This window comes from Anopheles funestus, chromosome 3RL, assembly GCF_943734845.2.
Source record: "Anopheles funestus chromosome 3RL, idAnoFuneDA-416_04, whole genome shotgun sequence".
Lineage (NCBI taxonomy): Eukaryota > Metazoa > Arthropoda > Insecta > Diptera > Culicidae > Anopheles > Anopheles funestus.
This window is the reverse complement of record NC_064599.1, coordinates 12,178,223-12,202,508: the sequence shown is the minus strand read 5'-3', so window position 1 is coordinate 12,202,508 and position 24,286 is coordinate 12,178,223. Positions and strand designations below refer to the sequence as shown.

Below are 24,286 nucleotides of genomic sequence, written 5' to 3'. Positions count from 1 at the left end.
GGTGGGTGGACTCATTGCCATCCATACCGTCCGGAGGTGATCTTGATTCTCGACCAAAGCGTACATTCGCTCATGGAAGGGGGGGAGCAGGCCTATACACCGAGGGTTGAATGAGGAGATATTGAAAGTCCTGATAATCCTTGACCCAACTCCGTCCCCTGAGGCGCCGAATCTGACGACGATGCTCGTTCATAACTAAATAGGAGGATCGAATTTTATCGAACAGCAGCAACAGCACGAAGAATGAAATTGTCCCTATATCTCCCTCCCAACACCCTGAAGAACCTAATGCCCATTACAAGGTTTTTACCCTTTTTGTGGCTCCCGCGCGCCCCGCTTACTCCGACTGAACTCTTCCCGATAATGCTCCCCAGGTTTCTCCCAGGATCAGAGTGGGTTTTAGTGAAGACCGTTAAAAAAAATAATCAAACTACGATGATGACACAACAATGTGGTAGCTTTTTGGAGAACGTTTTTCCTAAAAGCAGCTCGGCGTTGTTCCCTTGATGCTGCCCACTGTATGTTTTTCTAGGTGTAGGAGGGAGGGGAGAGGTGGAGGGGCGGGCAGAAGAGTCCAATTGATTATGGAAAGTTTTGGCAGCAGTTTTCCAGCGCACGAGAGATTGTTCAAAGTGGACTACTTTGCATATAAATGACGGTGAAGTTTTTTGGGCTGTGCGTCCTCCTGAAGCGAGATGAAGCGAGTGGGAATTTTTGTGTGAAATTAATGTAAAAAATACGAAACCAACCATTTTCTATCCTACCACTTTTCGGTGGATTTTAATCAACGCAAAACTAACGTTAAAAAACGCCCAGCTTTATCACACTGTGGTGCGAGCTTTTATTAGTTCGAAAATCAAACAGTTTATGTGAAGTAACCCTTTCTGCATATCAACCGGCATTTCCGGGTAATGAAGGCATCTCGAAGCCTGGAAGCAAATATGCTATGCTTCATTACACAGAAAATGGTAGGATACAAGTCCCGTTCAATTGGTGAAAATGAATTCTGATTCGAGTAGTACAGCAGTTCGCACGGAGAAGGCTTCTCTGCCGGAAGTCATCAGATTATTAAAACCTCACAACTCCAAAAGTGTTCCCGCCTTCGATATAAACTAATTAACGTGGTACGAGATAGGAAAAAATTAAATCCACAAGTAGTAAAAACCGAGAACAAAGTGAATTTCTGTGTTGCTACAACGAAATGACACAACGGCACACCGAGCAAGACAATTGTGCTCGGGGATTGGGTAGGCAGATGGTACTTGTACTGGCGCATGTTATACATTAAAATTTTGAAAAAGGTACAAGACCACGTAGTTGTGCTATGAGCCGCATCGTTGTTTGTTGGAGGCATACATCTAGGGGCGATTTCGTGCTACACTTCGTGTGTATGATAAAGTAATAAGTTAATTAAAAAAATGTTTTTAATAAAACATTTCTGACGTAAAAATGCTTCATATTAAGGCACATTTGACATTATACAATGATATAATGGCAGTCATCGGAATGACAATTAAAATAAACATGAAGACAAAATGATTCAAGCTTATCATTAAAACATTTCAAAAAAGCCAATAGGACTTTATCCATAAAACTCACCAAAAATACACGCAGCTTCAAAATTACATTATTTTACACACAAAAAATAAAATATCTCAGCCTAATCCACACCACATCGCCACGATACTTAATACTGACAGCGTAACCTTTCACCCGAAAACAAGCCACAAACAGGAAGGGTGTTAGATATGATTTATGTACCAATAACCCACCAATTGACATCGAAATCACCCTGTTGGTGTCGTCCTGTCGAATGCCAACGACTGAATCCCCTACCAACGCAGACCCCGCCGTTCGAGCGGATGCGATACCCTTTCGCCCAAGAAAAAGGTCATTAAATACATCAAACCATCGTGTCGTTGGGACGTCGATCCGTTGGAACTGACGGAAGAGGAAATATTTTTCCATGTCCAGCACAATTAAGCCTTAAATGTTGGAAGGCACCAAAAAAAAGGGGGAAAGGAAGTCACAAAAAGGGACCCGAAGGACAAGCTTCTTCGCTCGTTTCCTTCGAGCGGACGAATGTGGTTCCATGTGTAAATTATGAGCGCCGGGCAAAACGAGAAACCGTCATCGACCGGCCAAAAAAAACAAACCCCCGAAACGTCATGTACTTCAAGGTTGACCATTAGTTTTAGTCCGGGGTTCAAGTTCGGGAAAATGGAAGATCATGCTTCGAGAAGCAACTAAAGTTGGAATGTGAGTTGTTTCCCAGCTTCGAGCGTACACATGTTTGTACCGGCAGAAGCTCAGACAAAACCACAAAGAATTCGATGCTCCTTCTCGCAAGAGAAGTCTTTGCCAAATGAAGAAAGTACCGCAAAAGGATAAGTCAAAGGACGACACCCGGTGGTGGTGGAAACGGTGCCGTACGCGTGGCGACTGTGCGGCCGAAGGGCGAAAAGAAAGTTGTCCAAGTGCCAGTAAATCATATTTTTGTGTAAAAATCACATTAAAACCACATGCTACTCATACACTGCACGCTGCCATTTCTTGGGGAACTTGATTGCCGCAGCGCGCGCGCCATCATCATCCGCCATCACAACATCGTTCATATATTTAGTGTGATGCCGTCGGTTTTATTGCTTTTGTGCTCTCACCCACCCTTTGGCAGCCTTGCGGTTGATCTTTCCGCTTCGATGGGGTAGGGGAAAAAACTTCTCCGAAGGATCTCCACACACTCGAAGGGGTGAATTGAAGGCGAAACGAGTATGTTCACATTTTTACTTGATATACCCTGAATTCCTCGGGCCGTATCGTAACCAAACCGCATTTTATTCACCCTAAAACAAAACAAAAACCCCATCGGTAAATGTGTCGCTCGGCAAAAATCGCCATTTAAATGTTGCGAAACCAAAACTTTTCCCTCCGATCCAAGGATCTGCGCCCCCATTGTACCGCTCTCTTGTGCTCCACCGAGAAAAGCACATAAATATATGCTTGCCTGTGGTAGATATACAGTATTTCTTTTCAGTTAAAACCCCTTGTGCTTGGACAGATTACAGTTCGCATCAAGCCAAACCAGATGGAACGAAGAACAATAGTATGCAAACGTGTGTTACGCTATCACCCTTTTTTGATGTCATCTTTGGTGGTCTTGGTCAGCGTCCAAAAAACCAACCTCGAAAGCACAACAAAACCGAAATGTTAACCAAACTTATGTTACCATTATTTACGGGTGTACGTGTGCATTTGACGCATGAGGGAAAAACTTTCCATCGCATGGACAGTTTCCCAACGTTTTTGGGCTGGAATGTGGTAATATGAGATACTGAAATGGTACTTTTCAAACTCTCCTCCGTCCAAGATACATGTGAGATAACATTTGATGTTAGCAAAATCTTAGTAAAAATAAACAAATGATATTTAAAATCAAAACATTCCAAATTTTGTAAATGTTGTTAGGCTTCTAGAGAAAGAATTGATAGAAAGGAATAAGGTTCTCCATGAAATCTGTTAAGCTGGTTCTTCTCTCTGCTCTCTGATCTTGATCTTGATCGACTTGAGGAAGATGAATACCGAGGTCAGTAAGATGACTCTATTTATCACCACTTGAACTTATACATGAGAAATATAGCTCCAATGTTATAAACAAAAGAGAGTTTCTTTGCAAACAATTGTTTAATTCTTTTAAAGCACTGAATTAACATTTTCTTATCAGCTTAATATCTAAATATCATAGTCATTGTAACTAAAGCTAAATGTCGCAAGCTTATCTTCAAAGCAAAAACATAACAGTGCGGGTGAAAAATCTTAATTAATTAAAATTAAGTCATAACAAACTCCTGCTTCATGAGCATTCTCTCAACATTCCGAGGACTTTGACTTCATCAGCGAACAGAGATTCCAAAAAATGGACACGTCGCGAATAGAGCATCTCCGCGCCGTGCAAGCGAAAAGGGAACAAAATGGGATTTGTCTGGTCAATCGACTTCAAAGATAAACCCCCACGGGGCCCCCATTATATCTCGCCGGCGCAGCGCACGGAGACTCGGGTGTTAGAAAATGACAATAATCCAATGGCAACTCGCTCGAAATGGAATCAACGCGCGATCTGCCACGTTTTGCCACGCCACATTACCGCTCGTAGTGAGCGCAGTTTCTCGTGCTTTGCTTTAAAAATGCTTTAATTAATGTTGCAAAATACACCCGACAAAAGGGTTTTTACTCCATCCGGACACACACACAATAGGGAGCAAAAATCCTTTTCAGCGAAAGATCATTAATCGCCAAGCACTGTACTAGTGATTTTGTGGAAGAATAAAAGTAGAACGAATAAGGCGAATAAAGTGAGTTAATCTAACATCAGGCACCGTTGCATTGCGAAGTGGCAGAATTCTATCACGTCCGGAATGTGTGTTTTTTCTGTCCAAAAAATAATTAACTTAATTACGGAGTAGCTGAGCAAGCGCGCCCAACCTGCAGACAACATGCAAACTATGTGGAACAGAAGGCGAAAAAATGTTCTCAAGGGAAAGAAATCACAGAAAAAATAAACCATAATACACCAAGAATATGGTTACAGGTCGCGAGCTGCACACATGGATGTAAATATTTAATGGAACGAGAAAAAAAACCTAAAGCCAAGTACCCATCGGACGAGTTAGTCCCCGTTTTAAACGTGGCAAGTGAGAGAGCCTACCTCCACCTTTAATCGGTCGTCCCGAAAAGTTGAAGAGTCCTTCAGACTTACCACTCAATTAAATTTGACAAATTTCATATCCATCGGCAAGGTGTGCGACTCAGGCAAGCAGGATCAACAGTTGGTGGGCCGGATTGTGGTGTACGAGAAACTTCCTGAAGAGAAGAAAACGGAACGAAAGGGAATGTCAAGAAAATGTGTCTTTATTGTTACGAGGTTACGAGTTTTTGCAGCATAGGAAGAGAAGTGTTCATTAAATCACAGTAAAGATCTGCAGAAAGGTTAGAAAATTGAAGCCCATTTGAATTACTAACAAAGGGTGTTTTAATGACAGTTTTCGACAGTTAAGAAAGACCCTTCAAGAAGACGTTTCAAGTGACTGTTGTGAAACATTTTAAGAATAATCAATTGTGTGACGATGTCTGCCTATATTAAACTTCATTTCTGTGTCTTGTTGGTGTAAGGAGAACGGAGAAAAAGATCAAACAACGTATTTATACTGATGTAGTGTTAAAAGAACTAAAACCTCTTTCCGTCCTCTACAAAGAAAACACTTGACACATGAGTAATGGTCTTTCATTTTGCATTTTTCATGATCAAAGCCGAACCACAAGTATGCGCGTATTGAAGAAACGGAGAGTAATAATCATAAAGCAATAGCCACAACAGCCCAAAAACAGGACCATTCGCACCAAACGGTGGAACCAGACGTGCCCTTTAGATAAGAAAAAGAAATTGCAACCGAAAATGACGTTAGACATCGCCGTTTGGTGTTTGTTTCCTCAAACTTTTTTTTTCAATATCGCCTTCCGACTGAAGATGAACTGTCAAAACGATGTTTTTGTACTACTCCATTTGTTATCTCCGCTGGTCTCTACACTCGAGGCGTCTGCTCTTCGCTCTATTTAAAGCCAAATAAATAAATGCAACAAAAACTCGCGCGTCATTGCACGAAAAGGGAAGGAGACAAAAGCGTGGAATGTCCAAGAAAAATTGGCTCTGACTCAGATCGATCCACGCGTGGACGCTCGGTTCGTTGGTGAGGTTAAGAATTATTAAGTTTTCCCCCCGAATGAAAGCTTGTTAAATCTCTTCCCTCCATTCACACCATTTTCCGTCCCACGCTTCCCTTTGCCACGATACAAAATCCAACCCAGAATCGCATTAGTTGAACGCCGCGCGGTTGAAGGAAATTCGTGATGCCATGACGTGCATTTTTAATCGACACGACCGTGCGAGAACGGAATAAGTGAGGTTTTCAAAAGTTGAAACGTTTATTAAAGTGCGAAGGCAAGCTGTTGAGATGGAGTGTCGGCACTTCTTTTGCGTTGTACAATTCTCCATTGTTTTCTTTTGACGGTTTATTGTTGTAAACCCGAACTGTATTCGTTCTCCAGGAAACAAAGTGTGGAAAGAATTTTGCACTTTTACCTATGTATGTATCTCAAACAAGTGTCAAAATAAAAGCAACTTGCGCACTCAAGGGTTGGCAGTCAAATCGGTGGTGCATTGCGCTGTGGCTCTGAGGAAAAGAAGAACACAACAGTTGTTCCCACTCCAAAGTTCTCCAAAGTCCTCCGTAAACCTGAACGAAGCTACAGAAGCCAACCGCTTTTTTGGGTTATTGTCAATAGGTTCTTTCCCCGCGTTCGAGTAAGGTTTATGGAGAGGTTTGGTGGATTGCAACGCGTACCCTTCAAGAATCGTCATAATCATCGGACGCGACATGGGCAGATTGGGTTCGGGCTCGAGTTTTGGTCCGGGGCTTTGGTGGATTGTTTCACTCCCAGGGAAGCGAAACGTCGCGCGATGATGGCGCTAAAACGGTTTTCGAAAAACTATTAACGGTAGTAAACATTCCGGACACGTTTTACATGGATTTCGTTCGCTTCTCGCGGCAGTTCCTACACTTGCTGCCATCCATCTCCGGGCATTGCAAGGCAGACAAGCCTTACAAATCTCTCTCGGGCGTACGTTGGCTTGCGACGTTCGTAATATGGGGATATTTGGGTTCGAGCCGCTACACACCTCGTCCAACAACTCATCTACACCCTAGGTCCAAGAGAATCGGTCCGATAGGTTGGCGGATCGGGAGAAGGACATATATCCCACGTTGGATCCCTTTCTAAGCGCTATACTACAGACCCATCAAAAGATTTCCGCGAGGATCGGATGTGGAACTAAATTACGAACGCAACGAGAGAGAGAGATATGCCGTCCTCCGCAAACTGGAGCTACTCGGATGCGTACCGTACGTTAGTCATGCTGGCGACATAATTTCCAGCTTCGCCTTTCTCTGTGGAAAGGGGGTTGATAATTTGACGAAATGAGACACTGTCCGTCCGCTCGTTTGCATATCTAAACGCAGCGATGTTCCGAGCTGGCAATGGCGTTGAAGATATGGACGTGTCTGAAAACGAATCACGCAAGACCAACCAGTCATTGGAGTGAAATAATTAGTTTAACTCGTCCCAGCAACAGGGTGCAATACAATAAGGAAGCTGGGAACAGACCCGTTCATGCTTTGTTGGGAACACTAGTTTGACCATTTTTGTCCGGGATTTTTTTTTTATTTCGATTGAGAAACGTACGTCAAAATACAAAGTTTTTCTTAATGGGACTCAACTAAAAAAAACCCTTCATAAGTTGCTCATAACCTTACAAAACCTGTTAACACCTTGGTAGTCTTGGCACACTGGGGAAGTGATCGATGCCGAATTACTATACGGCAAACAATTTATTGCCAGTTTAAACAAATCATTATCCCTCCAGAAATGCCTTCCACGTTTGGTTAGACATCCATCCCAAAAATACCTGTTCGAGTCATTTGCACAAGCAATTACCAATGGTGCGTCCTCGTACCGAAATGCCCGGTAGCAACTTCCCATGGTAAATTCGACACTGTTTAACAACACATTAAACAAGGCGCTAACCAGCAGTGTCATCAAACATATAGAAGCAGCGCGATTCCTGGCACTAGCGAAGCTTTCCCAAACCATTTGCTAACCTGACCAGTGCAATGCCGTACAATTTGAGTGAGACGTTTTTTGTCCAATCGACGGAAACGGAAAACATCCCAATTAGTACCCGCGACTTTGCCTATTTTCGGGCACTGCAAACACATGGGTGGAGTTGATATTTTTAGAGAAGTTTCTCGTAATCCATTTCTCTCGCTACTCGCTTGACAGATGAGGATCGGAAGTTTGTGTTGACAATAGTACTTATCGATCGCAACATTACGGGTCTAACTCGTTTAGCTACGGGAGGAGTTTTTTTTTCAAACAACCATCTCGTCGACGAATAAAACTTGAACTCGAATGTGTATGAAAATTTCTTCAAAAAAGCAAAAAAAAAACAAAAAAAAAAGACAGGAAAATATAGAGAAAACAAAAACCTTACTCATTAAAACAACAAAGTCACATGAAATGAAGCAAAGTTTTTAAGACGACAGTCTACAACAAGAAAATACTCCTTTTCTTATCCCAAAACTGTACCGCTTCGATAAAACTAAACGAAACAAAGTTCAGCTTCGTTAAGGTCACGTAATCTAGATACAAAAAATATATAAGAAAAGACATGAAATAAAAACTCCGAGGCAAACTTGTCGATAGTGTCTAGCTGAGCCAATTTAAATTATAATAAGAAGATGAGCCGCAAAAGAAAAGGAGGAAATCTCCAAGAAAAACCTCTCAGCACAAAAAGGAAAAAGTGGAAAGTGTTGAGATTTCGCTCATCATCTTTTCTACTTTTTTCCTCCTTTATTTTTTTGTGTGTGTGTGTGGTATTGGCAAAGTCAGCTTCGTTGGGTTGGGTTCCGAAAGTCATCAAGATGCCGATGCCGGATAAACATCTTATCTACCGAGGGCCAGCACCGAACCGCCGGATGATACGGAGACGATAGTTTGTTGCTTTTAAATAATTTCACACAAAAGCCTCGAAGAATGTTGGTGCCGTGACCGGGAAGATTGTCTAAATTCTTGTCGAATGTTGTTGTTTTAGCTTAAATTTTTTGCATCATTTTTTCCACCCTCTTTTACATCCAGCAGAGAGTCTCCTCGGGAAAGATTGTTCCATATTCCGGACCCCGTGCATTTATGCGTTCACATGTGTTTGCACTTCAGTTTTCCGTATGCGTTCTCGCATTTTCTCTTCATCGCCAGGCGCACCGCACCGGTTTGCCAACCACCATTCGGATGCGTTCATTTTCACAATTCATAAATTTTGCCCAATATCAAACCCCCAAAAAAAAACTCACACTGCTGTGCGGAAAGAGTTTTCTTTACCCTTCGAACCGGCGTTTTCTTCATTGCGTGTGTGTGTTTGCTTTTTGCTTTCTCTTTTTTCTGTATTTATCGGGCGTGTAGAAGAAAATCGTCTCAGCACAGTATCTCCCTAGAGTCGGTCGGACGGACGGAGGATTGCCAAAAACGATTTCCCTTTCGATAGAGAATATACAGCATTTTTTTCTGGCAAATTCGAGCCACAAGCAAACGGAAAATGATCTTCACAACCACCTGCATTTTCGCCACAAACCCTGTTCGGGGTTGTGAAAATTAGGAAAATGGGGAAAAACAGAAATACAAACACACCGAGCGACGGTGTATGAAAAAAAAACCAACCTCCAAAAACCCAATGCCGGGATCGCGATGACTGCGGAACGGGTGGCTGGTCGCAAAGAAACTCATAATGGCCAATCGGAGAGATAAGATGCGGAGGCCGGACGGCAAGACGGGTACCATGATAAAACCCAACACCCAAGCTCCAGTGTGAAGGGAAAGAAAAGAAATCATCGGTTCCGTCACCAAAAGAAAGCGTCCGTTGCGAGAATAACATGCCGGGTAGGGCACGGCACAGTGATGGTGAATGTGACATTGCTCCACACGAGCACTACCAGCTTTCGCTAGCGGAGCAAATGGAAAGGATCGCACCAGAAGGGACGGGCGAAAGGACATCGACGTTGTTGTTCCAACTTTCGGTTCCGTTGCAGAAAGAAATTCAAATTCAAATCGTTCGTAAATAATTAAATAAGAACAGTTTCGGGCATCAGCCAAGCCAGGGGGCGAGTAAGCGGCAGTAAGAAGGATGGAAGCAAAAATCTCATCTTTTCTTCCTTATTTTTTTGGGTTGTACTCCCCTTTTAAGAAAACTCTGTAAGGCATTTTCTTGCTGTTTGGTGGCTACTTTTCCACCATTGAGGGAAATGTTTGCTCAACTGGCGCGAGATGATTTCGTGTGTTGGGTTTCTTTTTTCGAGCTCATTTCCGTCCAAAGCAAACATCGAACGAGGCGATACTTTGGGGATCGGAATTTTCCCAAGTGAGACACAAAAGTAGGATAAACAAAAACAGAGACACACGGACAACGACTCCGACCAACCCAACGGAACGGTGTCTTTCCGGGTGGATTGTGAAGGCGTTGCAGGCTATTGCCGAAGGCTTTCCAGTGCTTCCTACGTTATGGCGTTTTCAGGCCACCAGATGATGATTCCTGCCTGCGTTCTTTTTGGTAGAATGCAGATATCACCCTGTGCCGAACGGTTGAACGATTGCGGTTCTCGTTTGCGTTCGAGAACCCATTTGTTCTGGGCCCGTGAACCTTTGAGAGAGCCTCTATGTTAGACGCCTTGAAATGTTGAAATGTTTCATTGCTTCGTTTCGTCGCTTTTGTCAAACTACAGTCCAACGTAGTGACTTTACCAAAACTTTAAATGTCTTGTGAGAGTTGTTTTTCTCTTTATTTCAATTTATTACGCATTCAACTGTAAACTTTTAAACTCTTTGCGTTTTTTTGTTTGTTATTCAAACAATCGTTGAGACGACAACTACTTCGCAACATTTCATCATTTATCGGTGCCGTGACCAGGAGTGCGAATGAAAAATAAGGCTTAAGAAGTTTACTTTTTTCCCCCTAGTCTGTACAGTAGCGAAGAGAGCAGCTCGGCTATTCACACTTCAAAACATTCCAGACACTTCCGAGCTCGAAAACGATCCGGCGAAATGTTTGTTTATTTTCCTTCTCTACGTTCTTTTGGAGTTTGGTGAAGGAGCCCAGTAGTGAGCCCAAAAACCGTTTGAGAATTGAGAATTCCCGGGGGATCTATTTAGCCTTCCACTGGCCCATAGAGCCTTACTGACAACGCAGCGCTTCATCCATCCAAACATTCCGGTCTTGGCTGGTCTTTGCTGGAGCCGATGTCGGTGTATCTTTGCCGGGAGCACACGGATGTCGCAAACCGAGACACACAGACGCACTGTACACTATACCAATCATGTTTGCTCTCGGTTTTGTTTAGCTTGGGAAGGAGGCAAATGAAACTTGCTGCTAAAGGTTCCATGCACTGTGCGTATCTTGTGACCAGAATTTTGGTTTGAAGAAATTACTGGCCAAGAAAACGCAAACTAATAAAAAGACAACCCGAATTTTAACGACTTCCGGACGCCACCATTCCGCCAAGGCTTCATATTGCGAAACAACAACAACCAAATACAGCTACAAAAAGGAACAAATAAACACAGTTACGTAGCTCCGAACTGTGGCTACAACAAATGGCCAACAGCAGCATGAAAATGTAAAAGATTTTCCTTCGTCTTTCGAAAGCAAGAAAGAAAAAAAACAAACAAACAGTTTGCGTTCTTCTATTCTTCTGTCTCGCTGCGTTATCTGAGCGCGCTCGAGTGGAAAAATGCTCTAGCGGAAATTCTTGCGTTTTCTTTTTTAGGTCGCTGATGATGTTTCGAAGTGAAGGAAAATCGTATAAAGTTTACTAGTGTTTATAAAAATTTCTTTTGAGCAAGAAAAAAAATGAAACAATATTGTGATATTTCTTTTTAAAACGTTAATAAACGGTTAACCGTTAACAATGGGAAAATATGGAGCAAGAAGTACTACGAAACACGAAACAAAATATGGCAAACTGAAGTTTAAGTACTTCTCCATCGAAAGTCGGTCAATCAGCGCGAACGCGTATAATAAATCCCATTAAATTATCATGCTTTTGCACGTCATCGCATCAGGATGCGGTTACCCCGCCAATCTCGTCTCCCCAAGACCAATATCTTCGCTCACGCAAAAAAAAAATCGTTTAAAACATTATCGACACAAAAGCCATCGTCCGCTAAATCTGCCCAGCTCAGCAAACCTAATGACATCCTTCATTGCTATCCGCAACTCGGCGCGTTTTCCGCGTCCGTTTCAACGATGATTAACCGAAAAGCAGTCAATTTTCTTTTAGCAGGGCTGCGAAATTGAAGGAAAATGTTCACGAAGCAGGAAGAAAAAGAAAGGCAGAAGGAATGACTTCCGGCAGCACGCTTGGTACTCGGTACGACCGATAGGGTATGGTGCAATGTCTCAGTAGTTTAAAAGAACGTCATTAAGCAGCAAGGCTGAAGGTACGATTGGACGTAGGGAAGGAAAGCTATCGTTGGACATTAGCGCGCCATCGGCTAGGGAAGGCTACGTTGTACTGTTTATTTGATGAAGAGGATGAATTTTACTAACGTTTCATAAAATGTAGCTTTCGAATCTAATTTGCTTTCTTATTGGAAAGATCTCAAGAAACTAGTAAAATGTTTTCTTGCCTAACGGTTTGGGATTTAAAGCAAAAGCAAAGTCTCTCTTCAGCAAACTGCTTTGTTGCCAACTGCTATCACACGCAAGGCTTAAGCTCGTTTTTGTCGGCGGAAAATAATTAAGAATTTTTAAGATGCTAAACAAATGGAGACACCTCGGCACATACTTTCACTTTTGGATTGATTTTTTGTTGCCCTTGTCGATTCGCTTACCATATTGCTCCCGAGCAGCCGTTACGAGGCTAAATTACGCCAAACGAAGCACTGAGGAAAAATATAATTAAAACAACACGTTTTTGATTCCCAGATACGTTCCAGCGCGTTCCGGCGTGCCTTTCGTGCTCGGTTGGGAAAATAATGCCCAACCTCAACTAACGTCTTGCCATCACACGACGACTTCCTTGGCGCTACCGCGTCTCAAGAACTGCTGTCACAAAAAAAAAACGAGCCGATTTTGCATTTTCCCCGAGCGGGTGAAATAAAATTGGAATTAATTTCTGTACCAACACGTCGGGGGCTAGCGAAACTCACGCGTTACCCGGGGCTCATCGACGCCCGAACACGTTGCCTTTGCTGTGTCACTGTGCCTGTGCCGGAGGAAAATTGATAAAGAATGGCAAACGAACGGTGGGTTTTAATTTGTCGTCGAAGAAACGTCGGTATGACTGGTTTAACGAGACGCTCCCGCAAGCCCAACAATCGTTTTGTGCGATGAAAATTGTATCGACGAAATGGAAATTGTTGGCATAGAAAATAAATGAGTTTGGCTCTGCCTTCGTAACAGTAGCTGAGATCAGCCAGGGAGAGAGAATAAGAAGAGGAAAAGTATTAAATTCATTCCTTAGTTAGATGATACGACAGAGCGCAGTAAGGGTGTAAAAATACAATCCATTCAATTAAAAGAGTTCTTGAACATCACTCTTCCACAAAAAACACAAAAAATCACAAAAAACAAACAATTCTTTAAAAGGTTTAAGAATTGATTATTTGTCTTTCAAAGTGAATGTAATTTATTGACTAAATATGATCTCCATCTGGGGCGGCCCGGTGGTGCATGTGATAAACGGCGCCAGTCCACACGGCCGGACCGGGTTCAAATCCCACCCGGACCGTCCCCCCGTAGCAAGGACTGACTATCCGGCTACATGGTAAAAATAAGTGTAGTAAGCCAGAAATGGCCGGCGTGACCTGTAAAGTTCGTTAAAGCCAAGGATGAAGAGAAGATCACGATCTAGTATTAAAATATTTGAATTTCTTGTTAAGTTAAGTTAAGTTAATTCCATATTTGACATGTACTAAAACAAACTGTCTGTTTCAGTGTACGATTGCAGATTGTATAATATGTGGTGGATACGAACAAATGTATAAAATTAACACACTTACTCCACCATAAGGTTCATCGACTGTCCAACTTGTCGACTAAGGTTTTTTGGACAAAATTTACTTATCAACGTTATCAATGTTTTCTTCCATCTTTCCTTATCCATTCATCTATGCATAAAAATAGAAAGCGAAAAAAGAAACAAATACACAAGAATATCGTATCAATGTGGAATATTTTAAGGTTCAATCTAACCACTCCAAAAAGATGGAGAGCGTTGAATGTCGGAAGTTGTCGGAAGATCTCGTGCGTCCAACAAACTCCAACCCGGAGAAGCAGGTTTTCCACGTTGCCATACATTTGCATAACAACAACGCATATCAGCCACGATAAACTAACCTTCTTGCCATCCCTTCCCCGACCCCTGCCCCTTCCCTGTAGACCACCAAATTGCGTTTCCTCCCGAAAAGGGAGCATGGAAATGGTCTTTAATCTACCCGAACCGAGGAAGGGCCGGCCGATACGCGCTGATGCTGCCTTTTCTCCCAAGACCCGCCGGTTCGTTTGCCTTGTGTGGAGTGGATTTTGCTGTTCGATGTCGACGCTTTCCCGGTGGATACAAGGGGGAAAAGGGGGGGGGGGGGAGCACAGCAAGCGAAATGAGCTGGGCGGAGAGGTTTGCCGGTTTCGGGGAGATGCGAGAAAATGATTTTTCCAACCCCAACAAGAGGACGGGCAGTCGAGCGAGCTTCACCAAAACTCGACGTTTTCGAAGGCGTTTCACCAGGGGCCTTCTTTTTGCCTTCGGTTGGCTCGATTATCGAGTGGGATGATTTTCAAAAACCTCGCCCTCCGTACTACCCCGCCTCCTAACGCACCCGGGTACGACCAGAGATTACACCGAGGGAATGTAACGTCTCGCTAGGGGAATGCTCTTTGCTCGTTGTACAACGGGGGATAAGTTAATTTAGTTGTGGGAAAACTCTCGCCCTTTTCGATGTGGACGCAAAAAAACAAGGCAAGAGAAGGCGTCCGTGAGGGGGCGACAAAATTTGTTTATCAACCAGCGTCCAAACATGCGAGCCACGTACGAAAGCCAAGCCGTCGTCCAGCTGGGACGCAAAACTAAATGCTACAAATTTATGTTCCTCTTCGGTAAGCCGAGAGTGTGATGGCATGTAATAGGCAGTCGAGTGATGAAGGAAAATCCAATTTAATCAAATATTATCGATGAAAGGATACCGTACGGTAAGCGAATCTCCTAAAATATAGCTTAAAGAGATCTCCGCAACTTACTGCAAGTGTGGGATCCCATAATTATAAAGGGAGATAAATGTGTGGTAACGATTGAAGCAAAGCTGTCATTCAAACTGAACCAAAATACGTGCACAATCGAAAGAGTTAATGGATTAACCTCAATTTAATGAAAGATAACGTTTTTCAAGGATTTTCTTACTTTATCCGACTCTCTACGAAAGATTACAAAGAAATCATGCGTTTACCAATCCCAAGACACATCTCTCAAACAAATTCTGACATTCAAGTACAGTTCTTGACGCTCTTGCTTCAACGTCATCTTGTTGACGAAAGTATTTTAAAACAATGTATAACAATATTACTAAAACCTCACAAAAAACAACACAAAACAGTGCGAGTGTTTGTGTAACGTACTCAATTCATACAAACTTTTGACTAAAATGGGTTAAACTTTTAAATCCAATAATCCTTCCACAACTCTTGCACTTTAACTCCACATTGTACCACGAACAATATCGCCCTCACAATGACTTTTCCTTGCGCTTCATTTCATCGAGCACGAGAGCGTTAGACGAAGACACGGTAAATTCTGCTCAGAAGTCGTCACGAACGGGGTCGTCCGTGGATCCGTTTGGATAAAACGGGCTGGCGGCAAAAAAGGTAGAAGAAGGTGTAACATAAAAATGGATTAAAAATTAAAATTCTATGTTATTCAAAACAATTCCCCGGACGGACGGAAAGGCGAACCCGTATATTCTTTTGGACCCCGTCGTCTACGGTGATCTTTGGAGAAAGTTTTCACAAGCGGGAGAACAAGACCGGAAAGGGTTGTTATTATGCTGCAGGACGAGGAAGCTTTTCTTAAGGTGAAAGTTTTCTTCGTATTCTTCCTCTTCCTATTGTTACAAACACACAGCAACTCAGAAAATACTGAAACTCTTATCGATAATTTTGCACAACGCCTCACGCCTACGAGATGACGTTTAGCACCTTTGTAGTAAGGTCAGAGTATCGGTATCGTGCACTAGAAACGCATATCTCGTCACGAGTGCTCACACCGAACGGCAAGTATCGAAAGTACTCAACACCGGGCGCCGGGAGTGTCCACTTTCATTATCGAGTTGCCGGACCCTCATATACAATACGGCACACTCCGGGATGCGGGATCCGGGCTCGAACGAAAAAGGACACCACCCATTCTTCCGCAATCTATTGATCACAGGTCCTTCTCCAATAAGTAGCACTCACTGCACACCTATTGAGCCACATCGGTACGCGCGGCCGTTCCATCATTACCCCTCGATTCGATTGTTTATGAATGTAAATAAACAACGTCCAGAATCCACCGATTCCAGGCGTATTCGAACATCAGTGTGCAGAGTCTGGCCACTCGTAAAACCATCGTCCGGACTGCGGCCGGTCTAACAGCAGGGGCTGGCACCATTCACGATCTCGAAGGATCTCGTCTTTCCACTTGTATCTCCCCACAGGAAGCCCCTTATGTATTCTTCTGCCGCTAGTTTCTCTAGCCTCTTGCAATGCCCCTCATTCATAGGCGTCATTCACCATCCACGTCAGCCAATCTTCAATAACAACAAAAAGGCGGTGACGGTAGTGGACGAGTATTCGGTCGAGATGAAAGGACGACACCCACTCTTACTTCCAAGCCTCCACACTATCTCCTCCTCGATACACTCATCATTCGTCGCCGTCCCGTGTTTTGTGTCGGTGTTTCGTTTTTTTTTGCGAAGAGCAGGGAGAATTTTATTTCTGTTATCTGCTTTACTCCCGTTGCTGTTTTAAGCTTCTTTTATAACATATTTATGCAAATTTGTTTGTTTTTGCCACTACTGCCACTACTTCTTCTATCCAGCATCCACCAAAGACCGAACCCCCTGCCCTATTCTGCACTATGGCGCACGACGTCTCATTTTGTCCTTCCACCGTTCTCCGTTCGCACACACTCCTCATCGTGATCGGTGATGGAAATGAGCACACAGACAGAAGTTCCCATTCAACCGAGCGAGCCATCACACCGAAAAGGATACACACAGTGTGGAAGAGTGTGGAGCAAAAAAATATGGTCCACCGGTGCGAGGCATCCCTTCCTAAGGCAGGGAGACGTGGTGTCACTGTTTCAAGTGTCGAAATGAAATCCTCCACCAAAGTGGGGAGAAAGAATGAGAATCACTCCACCGTTGCTAGACGGAAAATCCTGCACGAGCTGAAGGCGAACATCAAGGACCGTTTTCTCGTTACCCCATTCCGTTTTGCAATAGTGCGCCACGAATGCTATAACAGACAGAAGGCTTTCGGTTTGCCGCAGGGTGGAAAACAAAACAACACAGGCCCCCGGTGAAAAATTCTTCAGCAGTGTCGGGACACTTTTCTGAGCTAATTTAAATTTTTGTTTAATTTAGGACCGAACGCCTTCTGTTCTGCTGTAGCATTGTGTAGTAGGAGACTGTTGCTGGTGGTCCAAGACTACGACGTACTCAAGCTTTTGGATGTATACGCGTCGAGAAACTAATCGATTCTTATCCAATGTGCTTGAGAGCTTGAAGATATATGCTACAGAGGTGGATGCGTGTCCAGGGTGGAGAAGAATCAATTACTGGATTTTGGGTTTAAATTTAGTTGGAATTTGTAAGATTTTCTTTTTGGCAAACGTTATGTTGCCTGATTAGGTTCTCTAATTAATCCCATTTCAATCCCACTATGCTGATCTATTAATTTAAATAAGAGAACTGTGTTGTCGTTTAGTTTCGTTTATTGATTCAATTAGACACTATGACGCAATATATAGAGCAACCTTTACAGAAAGAAATTCGTTTCTTTAATAATGTAAATGATTGTACCGACTTCAACGGACATTTGAAACAATAATAAAGTAATTGTACTTTGAGGAAAAATGAATGCTTTATCCAAAAGGAGATGAATAAAAATAACTCATAACTGTCCACGCGGGCATAGAACCAATTCAAGTCGTTCAAGTTTCTAGTTTTTCAAAATATTTCAATCTGCCAAAAAGTGCAATTTTTGGAACCAAACGCAGTGATCCATTTTATCCAACATTTTCCTTCAGCCAACTTCCGACACGGTCACACGAAAACTTGTGTCGGAAAGTGACGTCCCAACTATCAGGTGTCCTCATGACCAGCATCTCAGTTTTCAGGGCCAACAGCAGGGCACAGCTTTTTCCGCTTTCGAGTTCCAAAGAACGGAAAGTTGACAAAGTTACACACGAAAGAGTGAGAAAGATGGATCAATTCGGTTCAACTTACTAGACACCCCGTGTGACATTTCTCTTGGAAACTGGAAAAACAGAGTGTTGCATGAGATACCCGTTGTGGAGGTTAGAAACAGTTGGCAAGACGTGGAAGATCCGGCTAGATAATCATGGTTTCAATTCACGCCTTTAAGACACAATTTTCCAACTCAACATTCGCTTCGAACCACACTGATTGGATGACGTCTAATGTAATGACGGACGTGTGTGTGTCTCTCTGGTCCATTTCGAATAAAAAGCGAAGAAACAAAACCATCCAACATAAGAGGGTAGGATTAGCGATTAAATTGGGAATCGTGCATGTGTATGCGGGTGTGTGTGTGTGTGTTTCACTCGCTACTCCGAAAGTTTTTCCCCCAAAAAAGCTATGGATAGCTATCCATCCCATACAGTGAGATCCTTGTGAGAGTACACGTTTCGCCAGGACCACGGTGCCAACCCAGGGAAGTCCTACAGAAAACCTTACCATGTGTGCGGTGTATATGGTCGTCACGAAGCGAAACTAACACGTATCTTATCTGCTATTCGATGTTAATGACACTGTTCAAAGGAGGAGCACACATAGACACACGGATGTCAAAGACAGTACACACGTCCAATACGTCTCCCGGCGCTTCCAATCGCACCGGAAACGCCGACTAACGTGTCGCTGATCCAATGTCCATTTCCGTTCCCGCGGGTCTTCCTGCTTCGGGCTCACCAGAGGCGTCACCATGTTGAAGGGAATACCATTTTCCTAGCACACTGGTGGCGCTTTGAAAAGATCTCGTTTTTCATCGTTTGCCAAACCGTTCGGACATTCTTTTTGCTCTGCTAGAGCTTACATGAGCATCAGCTCAGTAGATGAAACCATCAAAGAGAATCAAGAGGATTTCTCGCTTTTGATGAGTTGTTGGTTATTTGGTACTGCTAAAGTAAAAAAGAATGATTGGAGTTGAATAGATAAATAGTATGAAAGATTTTACTGTAAGTTAAACATATGTACAATAGGACTATCACCCACGAAAGCAAGTGCGAATGAATTTCCCAAAATTCAGTCGCACCAAATTCCAACCCAATAGTGAATTGTTCCTCAACCAAATAACTAAACAAACTGAGTTTAATTTACCGAAACCCTTGGGCAAATGAGATCCTGCTCCAAAGCCATTCTGGCTTTGCATTGATGGATTACTTGACCCCTTTATCGTGCGCTCATGTCATAGACGATAAACCGATCGTATGTCCGGGGTGCTTGTGATGTGACAGAACCTGCTGCACCCACTCTTGGAGTCTGATGACAAAACTGTGCTGCATCCGCTTCCGCAGTTCGTTGATAGATGGAACATACCTAAGGTAGATAAATTTCGCTGGTGATATTTGAGCAGAAACAGCAATGGATTCAAGTTTCTGAATCCCGGCGACTGACCACCTCGAACGACGCGACTCATCGCAAACACCCATCAAATAAATACTCATCCTTTATAGTGCGCCACACATCCACACTCGGCAGATGCAAAAACGACTCCGATACTTCCCGTTTTCGCCCTCGGAAGGAACGGTTGAACGGTGACACCCGATTAAAAACGATACTCGAACGGACCTGGTACGAGTGCAGTGAGAACGTTTGCAGCTGTGCAAACATAACCTTTGACCTGTCGCCATGTTTGCAATCACTTCCCGTGGTTAAACTGATACCTAAACCGGGGCCTTGGGCTTCTTCAACGGACCACCGATTGATTGATGTTTTGGTGTTGTTTTCAACACGTTTTGCAAATGTTCAAGCACAGCACAACACACAGCCTGCAGTCCGGCTGCGTTAGTATCCGGTCACTGGCAAGACCGTCATATGCAACGTCCCTGCAAAACAGGGCTGCTCCTGCTCGAGCGAGTACGGTGCGGTGCGGATCAAATTTATGACCTACCATTTAGCGAGGTCGGCGGTCCACGTACGGCGAGTATCGTCATGACCTCGCACAAATAACCAAAGAAGTTCCGATTTATAACAGTGAGCCGAAGCTGTGTTCCACTCACTTCTCACCTGGGAACTTCAATGTTTAGTATTCAACATTGTTTCCAGGCTAACAGCAAAAACAAACCAATTGATTTTCATCTACTTTCAATTTGTCATCCACTTACCCATGTTACACACCTGTGCCCGGCGGGTGGAAAAAAACGTCCACTAAACGATTGACACATTACTCAACCTAAACGATCTGAATGTAGGCTACCTATTAGCTAACAGCACGGTAATGAAATTTTCACACATACGTGACACAGTTTAATGTTGATGAAATTTATCTCCAAAAAGGAAGCAGAATCCCCGCATGAGTGATAACAAAAAAAGGTTTTTTGTTCCCTAACGAAGCACTTCAATCAATTACAAATCCATCACTCCCGTGTTCCCGTTTCGTTATTAATTTGTTAGGCATGGTTATTCCAAATTTGAAATTGAAATATAAACTACCCGAGATCCGGCTGAAGGCAATCTGGTCCCTCGTTTTGTCGTACTGTTTTATGTGTTTCGATACCGTCCTACACAACACCAGGTCCTGGTCATCTAACGGACGATGGGTGACGTTAAAATTCAATCAACAAACAATAACTGAATAATTTAGCGCACTTCCCTACCATTGTCGTCCGTCGTGTTGATACAAGTAGACGCCGTAGTGCCTTGTAGTGGACAAAAGACGAAGAAAACCATCTCATATACGAGGTATTGCTGCTCCGAGCGTTCGCAAGCCCGATAAGAAGGATAATAAATGTCACACGCTTGATCTGTAAATAGCCTCCTCTAACCCGTTTCCACCGTAAATGCTGACATCCTTTTTTGGGAGGATCTCATCTACACGATCTCAATCTTCTTTCGTTCGTTGAGGATAGACTACTACAACAAGAAGAAGGAAACGAACGCTGAGGAAAAAAAGGAAAAATTTTGAGACATCTTTTCCCCAATTTCCTTTTACAAGGTTAACCACCCTCATCAAGATTGTCGCTCTTTTTTTGGTTGTTTGCATAGGCATGTTATGGCACACATACACGTGGCCGCCTCTTAAACGTCTAATGATGATGGGAGTGAGCCCGAATCGGTCCCTCACTGCATCCCCGGTTCGATACCCGCGATATTATCTCATCGACTTCCGACCGATCCGCCAACCAAACAACTCCACGCTGGAATCTTCTTATCTTCCGCGCCACGAGAAGTTTGCATTCGTGCGCTGGTGAGCGAATTCTTCACGACTCTCTTTCGAACTGTAAAACAGAATTCCCTGCGGGACATTCCTAGAACCTTGCACGCACTTGACACAAAAATCAGACCAATGGAATGGTGTAGCTTTGCTTGCCTGCTCTGTATCTTCGTCGTCTATTCCAGTTCCCCAGCGAAACAGCTTTATCGATGAAGGGCAAAAATGGAAGCACCTGATAACGTTCGCTGCTGCCTTGTATTTGCCCTGTCAAGTCTCTAAAAGGGTGCATTCAATAGCGCCAGAATTGATCCCAATTTTGCGCCCTTCGTGTAATCGCCTCTAACGGGACAGCGGAGTGGAAACCCATCAAGAATGGAAGTGAAACGCTAGTAGTACTACACCGAGCATCATAAACAAATACCCTACGGGAAGGGCGAGAGAAGAAAAAAAAAGTGCCAACAGTATAAACGCATTCCAAATCAAAAAGTCGAACCAAGTGCGAGCGGTTCGTTTATGTGGTTTTTGGCCGAAACTCAAGGAGTTCACCGTAACGTAAAAAAAGGGATGAAGTTTTAGGTCTTTTCCCTCATCAGAACGTACACATTTAACCCACTCGTGTTGAAAGACCTGCCAGAAAACAGGGGGGGTTGAGAACAAGAAAAGAACATTTCGAAGGCGACGAAAAGTCAATTTTCTACAAGAGAGTCACCCTTCCGAAGGCATCGCTTTCATACCCTGGAAGCGTTCCTACATCCCATTCTCTGGGAAAAAAAACCGAAACGAGATACGTAAATTCTATCTATCTGTCGTCGAGTTTCGGCTTCGCCTCTCGATTACGCCAGATAATAAGCGAAATGAAAATCTTCCTCTTTTTCATAACCTCACAACACAGAAACACGCAGCACACGTGGCGGACGCTTGCGGATGGCCGTCCCCTACAAGGATAATTCAAACTTCCTGAGCACTGCCAAAACACTCGCAACAGCAAAAGGGGCTGATTCGATTAGAATGCACTCGAGACCAAGGGCAGGTCTAACAGAGGACGGGAGAAATTGACATCATTTAACACATGAGCTGAAATGCGGAAGGATTATTTTCATCGCCAGGGACGAACTACGGTGTACTTCTGGAAGGTCCTCTTGTTCGAATCCGTAACGCTAAAAGACCGAAAGCAGACATTCAGCCTGAATGCCAGGATGCGGCTCAGGAAATGAAGTTTCCTTCGGTAACCCTCCCGAATCTTGCCCAGAAAGTAGCAGATTAACAAATTCTTTTCACACGTGGCGCAAGACATCATCTCTCGGAGACATTCATAAATTCATTTTTAAATTACTTGCCGCGTTCTAATCCTCTTGCAGAGGGGGTTTGGACACATATGGTTAGCACACTGTGTGGCTGCTATGCTATGTGAAAGAATGTCTCGATCTCATCGCTATAAACGCGAGTTTTATATAAAACATCTTTGGTACTTTTCCAAAAACGGTGCTTTGCCAAGATGAGGGATGATTTGAACGTTTAAATATGGCGCATTTTGTAATAAAGCAGGATAATGGGAGTTCTTAAATATGAGGAACCCGGTACCAAGCGGCTTATGCGGACGCATATTTTAAGGTGAGTATACTGTTCTGTTCAGAATTCCTCACTAATTTCTTTTCCACTGCTAATCTGCTAAAGAGTGGCACGGTACAGGAGCAACTTCCCAGAGATCATGCAATTCATTCCTCAATTCATCGGGAGTACGTCCCGTTTGCTCGTTCACGTGTCTGGGGAATTGTTATGGCGCAATTCGCGTACGCCATAAACCGATCATTGACATCATCGCTTGCCAGGAATCCGGATCAGTGCGGACCAGAGAGCACGCAAAACCGGAGGTCTCTCCGGTCTCGTTGATGCTGCAGCATTGCACTACCAAGCAGCAGGCGGCCACAAAACTTCGCAGCCAACAGGATAATGGGAAGGTAACCGTTGGCTTCTATATCTTGGCATGTCGAAAAGGACAACATCTAGACCAGCAGCTCAAGACGTCGATCCCACCGACGATGATGATGATGATGATGATTAATTTCCCTCGAGGCAACCTACCCAAGCGCAAGGAGGGCACATTAGGCGAAGCAACATGACAAGCGAAGCCAAGAACGATACCAGCAAAATCAGCTACGACCACTCTCAACCATTCCAACAGCTATGCTCTTGCTCTGTGCGCGTTCTTGTTCGATACACTTCCCAACAAAGGTGTTTCAGTTCCATCGAACCACCGCAAGTTCGCTATTAGAATATTCGCATCGGCATCCTCTCCTTACGAGTTCCCAGCTGCCACTTTGCCACGTCGCTCGTCAAACATCGTCACAAGGAGAAGACAATATCGTTCGCGATTGCTTCCTGGTACGTCGCCTTTTGCCAATACTCAAACGTAAAGCACCGTAGAAGAAACACAAGATTGATACAGACACAGGAGGGAAACTGTTGTAGCGAGTCGCGGTTAAAATGCCAAACAGATACAAACTGCAACCGCACGTGTTGTGTTTGCTGCGCGTCTCCATTTGCGTGTCGAATGTATTTACGCGCATCATTTTACGCCTCGAAGGGTGAGCAATTCTCGCCCTAAACTGATACGATTCTAGTTGTACCGAGTGCTCCGAAGTAAATTGAGACTTAAATCGGGATACATCGAGTTCTTCCGACAATTTTCCCAAGGTGGATAAAGGAAATAAAAATAAATATTGGTAAACTCTATAAACCCTATCTAAATTAAAGCAATATACTTTTAATTTCTCAGTAGCGTTTCATCAAATTCTACCTGACTAATCACAATATAACGTTCAAATATTGCGTAAAGAAGCTTTTTACACTTTCGTTTAAAATATTAAATAGAACGCATTCGAAGACATGATAAAAGGAAAACGATGACAACAGGCCCACATATAATGATCCACTAACAATATCCAACTACTGCGAGGCTTTCCATTACTAAGCCCACCTTAT

General features: G+C 43.5%; 1 protein-coding gene across 3 annotated transcripts in view; it reads right to left on the bottom strand.

The window, feature by feature from the left end:
• LOC125771467 (homeobox protein PKNOX1-like) overlaps positions 1–24,286 on the bottom strand; it is a 58,612-nt gene that overhangs the window by 22,352 nt on the left and 11,974 nt on the right. For all 3 annotated transcript variants that reach the window (XM_049442117.1, XM_049442119.1, XM_049442118.1), the window contains exon 4: positions 4,754–4,857. The gene's annotated coding sequence lies outside the window, so the exon portion shown is untranslated. The remainder of the gene's footprint in view (positions 1–4,753; positions 4,858–24,286) is intronic.